Here is a 10,902-nt window from a genome sequence, read left to right as displayed (position 1 = left end):
GGCCTTTTTTCCTTCCTTTGAAAGATGTCTTGGTTAAAGGATCCACGCTTGTGATAAATGGGTTGAGTGTTCTCCAAAGAATGACTTAAACAAAAACAAAGCAAAAGCAATACTAACTTCTAACCAACTAACAATTAACATTTAATTTTAAGTCACTTACTTTTAATGCACTTTAATTTTAAGCATTATTCATTTGCCATTCTTCATACCATTCAAGTTGTTTACTTTAATGTCATTTTCCCTTTTGTCCACTTGGACCATATTTTGTGATATATTATATTTGTATATATTTCTTTGCTTGTTTGGTCTTTTGACCTGAATGTACATAATAAGAACAAAAAACCCTAAAAACATTTTGTGTGGACTATTGGTTTGATCTGAGACTATTGAACTTAGAATTTAGGCAACACTCCCTATGCAAAGGACTTGGCCAATGCCAACTTTCTTGAAACCAAGTGCTTGTGAAGTGAACTTTCATCTGATACAAAATTGAAGATCCATTTGAGTTCATCTGCAACATGATCATATTAAAGCTGTTATTTTGAACCTGTGTCTAATGTCATCTTTAAAGTCATCTAATACATGGGAAATCATGAAGAAGATCATGGGGCTACTAAGCTTGGATATGGCTATCTTTATTTGATGCCTTGCTCTTCAACTTTCTATTTGTATGTTGATTGTCGCTTGACTCTAAAGTCCAAGGGAAGTTTGGGTTTCTATATGACATTCTTGTCTATTGGATTGTAGCCCATTGGTCAAATCTTTTCAACTTTTAACTTTTAAATTTTTGCTTAGAATTAGTCTCTTCATCTCCTCCCCACTTCTTTAATTTCAAAATCTCTCCCTCTTTTAAAAATCTTCTTTGATTGTGTCTGTTTTCTAAACTTTGACCATATTACAAATTAGAAACTTTAGCCTTATGCCATTGCATTTTCAAACTTTTTCTTAATCAAACTTGTAAATGAACTTAACTATACTTGACTTAAAATTTCAAAATCCAAAAAGAACTAACACTCATACAAACCATTTTTAGGACCTTGTGCCTTTGCAAAATTTAAATTTTCATTAAAAGCAATGCACTCACTTTGAAATTGATACCACGAACTACGAGGTTTTGATCCTTTATTTTTATATTGGTACGTAGGCACAAGTCTGAAGGTCTTGTCAAACACAAAACTATAATTAATAAATTATTTTCTCATCCCTCCACTCTATTTATTGCAAACATCTTTGTATAAAAACATATATGCATACAAAAAATGTCTCCCTAGGAGTACATAGGATACTTTGAATGCTAACACCTTCCCTCTGTGTAACCAACCCCCTTACCTGTAATCTCTGGCATTTTATTAGTTTTGATTTGAAAACTTCTTATCTTTTGGGTTTTGTTCGTACTTTTCCCTTTTCCCTTGGAAACAATAAAAGCGCGGTGGCGACTCTGGTTTTATTGACATTTAGCTTATCCATAGCTTGATGGTCATGAATTTACCGCTACAGAAATTAAGTGGCAACTCTGCTAGGGAGTAGTCTCCAGTGAGTTTAGCCTACTTTTTTGTGTGAAAATAATTGTATATTTGATGTATGTATATTTGTTTGTATGATATAATTTGCTTGTGGTGCTTGGTAATTTCTGAGTGGTGAGATAAGTTCTAATCCGAACTTGAGTGCAATTAAGATATGAGGATGGTATAGTCATGTTCGACTTGTGTGGAGTAGTCCTTAACAAGTTGGCTTGAGATCCATCTACTTAGTGGATACCCTTTTGGTGTTAGGAATATCACACAAGTTATTTGTGGTTAGGCATTAATATCTCTGATTTAGGGTTCGAAAAGCTAAGGACCGTAGAACATTTAACCCCTCTTGGCCTATTTAGGACGTAGTGCGGGGACTGTTCAAGTGTAGACTTGATCACAGTTGTTACGTGATACTACACTCAGACGAGTTTTTCTTGAGAATATTATGGGTTGATGAGTCAATCATCCTAACCTGTAATATCCGATAGATGGAATTAAGACTCTGGGAACTTTTTTAGAACATGATTTACAAGTTTTTATCCTTAGTTCACTCCTTTGGGATGGTTCTTACCCAGACTTCATGCTCGTGACTCACAAAAAACCTTGATTCTTGGTTGATCCAATCAAGTCTTGTCAATATCAATGGATCTTGGGTGTTGATAAGGTGTAAACCAGAGTCCACTAAAATGGATGATTGATCTTGACAATGACTTGATTCATCCCTTGACCTTTGTTTATTTTCCTTGTGTGTGATCCCTTATTTGTGATTGTTGCATTCATGCATTCAAGCGCATTATAACATTCATCACACAAAAATTTCAAGGAACTGAGGTATTATTTGCAAATATTTTCAGACCATGGATTATGGACGAAGGAACACTAAGAAGTACAGTTTCAGATGTCCAGACTTGAAAGAGTTAAGGAAGCTAGCATATTTTGTATTAGATCCCTTGTACTTCAAGCAACGCCAGGGAAAGCTTTTGTCTATCTTATCTACCGATGTGGTTGAAGGACTTCTGAGTGTTTTGGTTCAGTTTTATGATCCTCTCTACCGTTGCTTCACTTTTCCTGATTATCAGCTTGTTCCTATGTTGGAGGAGTATGCCCATCTCTTGGGAATACCTGTTTCTAACAAAGTTCCATTTAGTGGATTGGAAGAGATTCCCAAATCTCATCTTATTGCTGAAGCTCTTCACTTGAAGAAGTCTGAGATAGAGGATCATTAGGTGAAGAAAGAAGGATTGTTTGGTTTGACTTCTGAGTTCCTCGTCAAGGAATCTATTGCCTTTTCTCAAGTCGGTAGTGTGGATGCTTTCAAAGCTATCTTTGTGCTTCTCATCTATGGTTTAGATTTGTTCCCTAACATTGACAGTTTTGTTGATGTTAACGCCATTAGAGTTTTCTTGATTGGGAATCATGTGCCTACTCTGTTAGGAGATATGTACTTCTCTTTGCATATAAGGAATTCTAAAGGTGGTGGAATTATTATCTGTTGTGTTCCTCTTCTGTACAAGTGGTTTATTTCGTACTTGCCTCAGACGCCTGCTTTTGTGGAGAATAAATAATGTCTAAGATGGTCTCAGAGACTTATGTCTCTCACTAATGACAATATAGTTTGGTATAAGCCTTCATTAAGCATCTTGGAGATTATTGATTATTGTGGTGAATTCTCTAATGTTCCTCTCATTGGTACGCAAGGAGGAATTAACTACAACCCTGCTTTGGCTCGTCATCAACTTGGGTTCCCCTTGAGTGACAAACCTAATAACAGTTTGTTAGAAGGTCTTTTCTATCAAGAGGGTAAAGATCCCTAACATTTGAAGCAGAAGATTGTGCATGCTTGGCATAATGTGAATAGGAAAGGAATATCCGAGCTTGGTCCGTGAAATTGTGTAGCTTTGGAAGCTTACACTCTTTGGATGAAGAAGAGAGATTTGGAATTGAAGATGCCTTATGCTTGTGAGAGACCTATGTCTTTGGTTGTGGCTGAGCCATTAGCTCTCCCTAACCAAAATGTAGAGGAGTTAGAAGATGCGCTCGCCAAGATGAAGCGAGAGAAGGATATGTGGGAAGAATGTTTCCATGCTTTGAGCAGAAAGCATAAGGAGTTACAGCTTGAGTTTAAGGACAAAGATGAACTTATTTAGCTAATTGAAGACCGAGGAAAGAAGAGACAGAGAGAACCGGAGGTTTCATCTTCCTCTAGTATGCCTCAGCCTCCCGTTACTTGGAAGAAGATTGTTGACCAGCTTGTCCTCGAGAAGACTCATATGAAGGCTTCTTTTGAGACCGAGATCTGACACATTCGAAAGAAGTATGCGCCTGCAGCCAGATCTTCTAATGTTTTTATTAGGGATCCTTAGTGTAAGACCCTAATTTTGACCCTAAGATCCCTCATGGCATCATGTTATTGCACAAGTGCATTGCCTCAAGGATCATAGCATGTTTGGCTCCTTAACCCTAGGGTTGGGATTTGTTTGAGTGTTTTGAGACCACCAAGCATGCTTGTATTGTATATTATTGCTTTTCTTATTTTGATCACTAACCAAAAGTACAAAAATATGTCACTAACTCTTCTTGTTTTGAAGCTCAAGTGATCATGTGTTCCACAATGCTCCTAGGAGGCTCCTAAGCCCAATGAAATGGCTAGATAAAGATGAGAAAAAGAATGATAATGGTCCAAAAAGCTCCTAATAATCATATATGTCTCCCAAGTATCTCAATTTTCCAATTTGATCAAGATAACCCAAGGGGCTTGAAGATTGTTTCCCAAGGAAACCTTAATTTCACTGTGCTTTGACTGTGTCTTGCCCATGAAACAACCTCAACCTATGATCAAGTTTAATCAAGGGAAGTTATTTCATTCATAATTTTATGCATATGTGAGCCTATTTGAGGACCCTAAATCATTTATTCATCAAGATTGGAAGTTTGGCCTTGAAAAGTTGAACAGTTAAGTCATCTGACTAAACTGAGGATCACTGAGATATAACTTTTTATGTGTTTGTAAAATGAAGATGCCCCCAAGAGGAAACATGTTCCTAAGTACCATATGAACAACTTTCATGTTTATCAAAAATCAATTTGAAACTTGTAAGGTCATCATTCATTTCAAAACATTATAGGTCATTTTGATTGAAACCCTAATTTTGGGTCAACTTACCAAGGGCATAACTTCCTTAATTTTTATGAATTTTAGGTGAGACCAAATGCATTGGAAACTTGAGATGTCGACTTCAAATGTTATGTTGGACAAAATTTCATAATACTAAAATAAATACATGTGATAATACAAAACATTATAGGTCATCTTGGACCTAATTCATTGAATTTGAAAAAGTACCCAACTTCAAATGCCCATAACTTTGTCATAGAAAATCCAAATGATGAAACATTTGAGTCTAGATTGACTATCTTGAAAGGGTATACAACTTTGATGTTGGAGGGTTTTTCATTTGAAGCTCGAATCATAGAAATAAAGGGGTTTGATTAAGCTTGCTTTTGATGAAACTTTTTCAAAGTGTTTTGAATATGTTTTGTACCTGAATTTTCACATCCATTTTTTATCAATTTACAAATGCCAAATGAATTTTTTCCCAACATGACTTTTGTACCTTATTTCAAGGGATTTCCAACCATTACTCACATTACTAATTTGGATCTACCATTTGGATGTTTTGAATTCATTTCCATTTATGTGCATTTTGGTATTTCATGATGAAATTTGAATCTGCAAGCTAGTTCACTCCAAAGTGCATGACCAAATGCTCTTCATGTGAGCTCAGCAAACTTCTGCAATCATCATTGGGCCTTCAACATACATACACAGGCCCATGCATCCAATTTTCAATTTGCCATGCACATGAAAGAAGCGTGTGATCTGATATCTTCAGCTATAATTAACCACTTCCTCTCATTAATTTGGTAACCTTTTGGAGATCTGAATTACTGCAGCATTGAAACCATAACCATACCAAAGGAATTATTCAAAAATTGTTCTCACTTTCGAGCTTGAAATTCAGCATCATTAGCTGAGCCTCAAAGCCTAATTTCTTAGCCTTTCACTTCCATTACATCCATAGATCAAAGAGGAGCAAGGATCTTGAAGGATTCGTGGCCAGAAGTTCTTCAATTCAGAGGTATACATTCAAATTTTTTGGATCTAGAACTCTTAATTCAATGTAGCATTCTTGTATTTGTGTGGTTTTCTGAAGTCCTCACACTTGAGGCAATCCATTGGTGCTTTCAATTCATCATTTCATGAGGTTACAGTTTGAACACTATGATCTTCTCCTTCACATTTCTCTCAATATAGGAAGAGTGAGGAAGATCCAATAGAACAGTGATGATCTCCATCACACGACCTTCATTTCCATGTCCTTATTTTCCATTTTCATTAAAACTTTTTTCTCTGCAACTGGTGGCCGGAATTGGTTGTCTGGCCGGAGAAGATGGAGGTTTCCACCACCATCCCCATGTGTGCACCTTCATGGCCTTTGGATCTTGTATTCAGGATCTAATCGTGTGCATCCATTGTGTTTACTTAGTTTAATACAAGTTGTTACGCGTTTGACTCAAGCACACCGTGTTCCCTATGATCTGGATCGTCCCTTGATGCCACGTCAATTAATGAGTTGCATCACGTGGCTGTGGTTTTTTCCATTTATTCCATTTTCTTTTATTTTCAGTTAATTCATTTGATTTTCACAAATTCATAAAAAAATCATTTGAAGTCATAAAAATATGAGACCAATTCCAAAAAAATTCTTGAAAAATCTAGTTTCATATATCGATTTTTAATTATTTTTGTGACTTCATTTGATATCTTTTCTGGATTATTTGATTTTTAATGGTTTTAATTCATTTTAAAATACTTTATGACTTTTAAAAAATCCAAAAATATTTTCATAGTATCTATGGATCATGATAACTAAATGAAAAATAGTCTCATCCATTTCTTATTTGATTTGAGATTATTTGAAATTTTAATTCATAGTATGCTATTTTTAATTGTTTTTAAATACTTTCTGATTTCAAAAATTTGTGAGAAAATTAGTCAAAGCTTGTTTGACTATGTTGAACCTATGAGAATTTAATTGGACTCATTGAAGTTGTTTTGAATTGAATTTGGGGTTTGAACTTATTTATTTATTTTTTATTTGCATTTTATTTTAATAAAAAAAATACCAAAAAAATACCATTGACTCTTTGACTTGTTATCTTCATTTCTCTTCTTTTTGGTGTTGGTAGATGTTGATTTGATTCACATTTGATCAATTGAATTTGGTTGTGGTCTTATTTTCCCCTCCCTTTCATCTTCATCCCTTTCTTTCCATCAATGGCCAATGAGTTAAAGTCTTATGGTTGGTCTTGAGAAATGAGAAGTTTAACCTTCTTTGATCCAAACCAAACTCAACTTGATCCATGATCAAGTGAGTTGTTTTGTGTCCAAGATAGGTTGTTTCTTGGTCAAGCAAATAACCTAAAGTCAATACAAGGCCCTTCCCCTCTTGTTTAGGCATGACAAGTTTATGGAGCTTGACTTACTAGTCATGATCTCTAACTTGTGTTTTTTGCCTATATTTTTATTGACCGGTCTCAGATAGGTGTGACTACTACATTACTCCACTTACGATTGCTTAACATAGCGCTACATTGTCTTATGACAAGCTAACATAACTTTACTAACTACTGACTTTAATTTGAGCATTTAATTTCTTGTCATTTACTTTTAATTTCATTTATTTCTTGCTCATTATTCATGTTGATTTTCTCTTTGCTCACTTGAGCAGATATTTTATGTTTATGTCATTTCTCTTTTGCTCATTTGAGCCCAATATTGTATATAAATATATTGCTATTTTGTGTTGCTTTGTGTTTGTTTTTTGTGTGAACCAAATGCAAAAGGAGAAAGAACTTAGAATTAGGACTTACCTATGCTTAAAGGAGTTCAAGAGCAACTAGGCCTCATGCCTTTAGAATCCTAAAATTCAAAGTTCACTTCAAAGAACTTATCCTCAAAACTTATTCTTTGTCCATTCCCCTTTTTGTGTTGTGAACTTTTTGATGTTTTCTCTTGTGTGATAAGGATCCCATCTTGAGATTGTAAAAAGAGGATCATTGTCATGAGTAGTCAAGTTAAGACCCAAGCCAAATGGAGGTCCTAGGAGCTTGAATTCAAATTTTTTGATTGTTTGTTTGTGTGCTAAGTCCAAAGGAAAGGAGCATCTTGAGTCATCTCTATGACTTCAAGAAAAGGAACTCCAAGGGTTTTTCTTTCCCCTCTTATCTTTGTTTGCTTTAGGACTAGCCCTTCTCTTCTTCTCCCCAATCTAACCAAGTCAAAATCTTTTTCTTCAAACTTTGACTTTGTTTCAAATTAGAAACCTAAGCCTTATGCCTTTGACTTTTCAAAACTCTTTTCATAAATACTCATTATGAATAAATGTTAATCCCACTTTGACTTCATTTTGTAAATAACTTTAACTTGTAAATATAACTCATTTCAAGTTGTTTTGTGGTTCCAATGGCCACTTGTTAAACTCTTCAAAAACATTAGTCATAGGTTTGAGTTATCATAGTGGTTGATGTAAATCTCACCTCATCCTTAGTGATTGGATTATAAGTCTTCCATGCTTATTATAGGGTCAACCCCTCACTAGCATGTTGAAGCCCTCCTCACATGGTGGATTGTTGGTTTAGGTTGAGTTTTCTCCCTTTGATAACAAAAGACCTTAAGGCTTTTGATTAGATCAATTCACCAACCTTTTGAGATTTTTACCCCGAACTACGAGGTTTTGATCCTCCTTTGTGATGGTACGTAGGCAATGGGTTCATCCATTCAAACAACAAAACTTGTAAATATAATTTTTTCTCTTCCCATCCCTCCAATCTTTTGTATAAATCTTTTGACAAATACCAACCTACAACACATATTTGCAAAAAGGGTTCCCTTAGAATACTAAGGATGTTTTGGGTGCGTAAAACCTTCCCATTTCATAACCAACCCCTTACCCAGATCTCTAACATTTTTATTAGTTTTTGATTTGAAAAACTTCTTACTTGGCTTTTGTTCGCTTTTTATCCTTTCCTTTGGACAAATAAAAGTGCGGTGGTGACTCGAATTGTATGTTGACTTTTGGTTTAGTCAATAAACCTAAAAGTAACGAAAACCCCGCTACAGAAAAATGGAGACTCTGCTGGGGATCTCTTCTCTAGTGGGTTTAGCCTACTTTTTGCTTGTATGTGTTGTATGTTTATATTTATTTGTGACATATTTTTTGTGCAAATTTGGGATGAATGTATTGTTTGTAATGTATGAATTGCTTGATATATTAATTGCTTGTATGCTTGGTGGTTTCTTGTGAGATGAGTTTTATACTCGAACTTGAGTGCACTTATGATAGGAGAATGGCATAGTCTTGTTGACTTGTGTGGAGTTATTCCTTAACAAGTTAACTTGCAAGTCCATTCACTTGTTGGAGGTTCTATTGGGATCACTAATGTCACACGAGTAGTCATGGTTAGGCATTACTCTTTCCAATCAGAATCCTAGAAACCAAGGACCTTAGATACCTAGCCCATCTTGGCCTATTTTAGAACGTAGTGCGACGGTCGTTCAAGTGTAAGACTTGAGGCGATTGTTATGCGATACTACACTCATAAGAGTTCCTTTTGAGAATATTTTTGGAGGACGAGTAGTCGTTTTATCCGATAATATCCGAAAGATGGGATGATGACTATGGGAACCTTTTTAGAATATCATTGTCAGGTTTAAACTATAGTACACTCCTATTGGATGGTTCTTAACCGAGACTCCATCCTCGTGACTTACAACAAACCAGTGATTCGCGGTTGATCCGTTCTCGTATATCCTCAATATCAATGGAACTTGGGTGTTGATAAGGTGTAAACCATAATCCACCAAAATGGATGATTGATATTGACGATGACTTGAGCCATCCTGTGACCTTTGTGTGGTGTGACTTGCTTGATCCTTGAGTGTGTTTGTTGCATACATACATTCATGCATTCATTCGCATTCATGTCATCAACAATAAAGATTTCACAAGGAACTTAAGAGGTCTATTTGCAAATTTTTAGACATGGATAAGCAAAGAAGGAATACGAAGAAGTACAGTTTCAGACAACCCGACTTGAAAGAGTTAAGGAGTTTGGCATCTTATGTGTTAGAGCCTTTGGAGTTCAAAGCTCGCCATGGGAAGCTTTTGTATATTCTTTCTACTAAGGTGGATAAAGGTCTAATGAGTGTGTTGGTACAGTTCTACGATCCTCTGTATCGTTGCTTCACTTTTCCAGATTTCCAGCTTTTGCCTACATTAGAGGAGTATGCTTATCATGTGGGTATAGCTATTCTTGACCAGTTGTCGTTCAGTGGTTTGGAGAAGATTCCGTCTTCTCAAGAGATTGCTGACATGCTTCATATGGATGTATCTGACATTGTTGCCAATATGAATACCAAAGGTGGAATTCAAGGTCTCCCATATGAGTTTCTGATTGCCAAAGCTACCTTATTTGGGAAAGCCATGAGTAAGGAAGCTTTTGAAGCGATATTTGTACTCCTCATCTATGGGCTAGTGTTATTTCCCAACATCGACAACTTTGTGGATGTGAACAATATTAGGATTTTCTCTTCTCTTAACCCCGTTCTGAATCTGTTGGGTGACACTTATTTCTCTTTGCATATGAGGAATGCGAAGGGTGGTGGTTCCATTGTATGCTGTCTAACTCTATTGTAAAAGTCGTTTATTTCGCACTTGCCTCGGACGCTTGCTTTTAAAGAGAACAAGGGATGTCTACGGTGGTCCACGAGACTTATGTCTCTCACTAATGATGATATCTTTTGGTATAATCGTGTTTACGATGGCGTTAAGATTATTGATTCTTGTGGTGAGTTCTCCAATGTACCTCTTCTTGGTACAGGTGGTGAAATTAACTACAACCCTACTTTGGCTCGTCGTCAGCTTGGGTTCCCCTTAAAGGATAAACCTAACAACATTTCGTTGGAAGGCTTGTTCTTTCAAGAGGGTAAAGATCCCCAAAACTTGAAGGATAGGATGGTCTGCGCCTGGCGCAAGGTTCATAAGAAAGGGAGGAATGAGCTTGGTACGAAGAACTGTGTTTCTTTGGAACCTTACACCTCTTGGGTAAGGAAGAGAGCTCTTGAGTACCGCATGCCTTATGAGTATCCGAGACCTACCCCTATGGTTATGGTTGGGCCTTCAACCCTCCCTAATCAAGGAGTAGAGGAGTTGAGAGATGAAAACCGTTCGCGTGCATGGGTTTGTAAGCGTGAGGAGCTTCTTCAGCAAATCAAGGATAAGGATGCAGTGATCGAGTTTCTAGAGCATCAGGTTATTGATGAGCC

This window comes from Lathyrus oleraceus, chromosome 4 (assembly GCF_024323335.1).
Source record: "Lathyrus oleraceus cultivar Zhongwan6 chromosome 4, CAAS_Psat_ZW6_1.0, whole genome shotgun sequence".
NCBI classification, from domain to species: Eukaryota; Viridiplantae; Streptophyta; class Magnoliopsida; order Fabales; family Fabaceae; genus Lathyrus; species Lathyrus oleraceus.
This window is presented reverse-complemented; position numbering follows the sequence as displayed.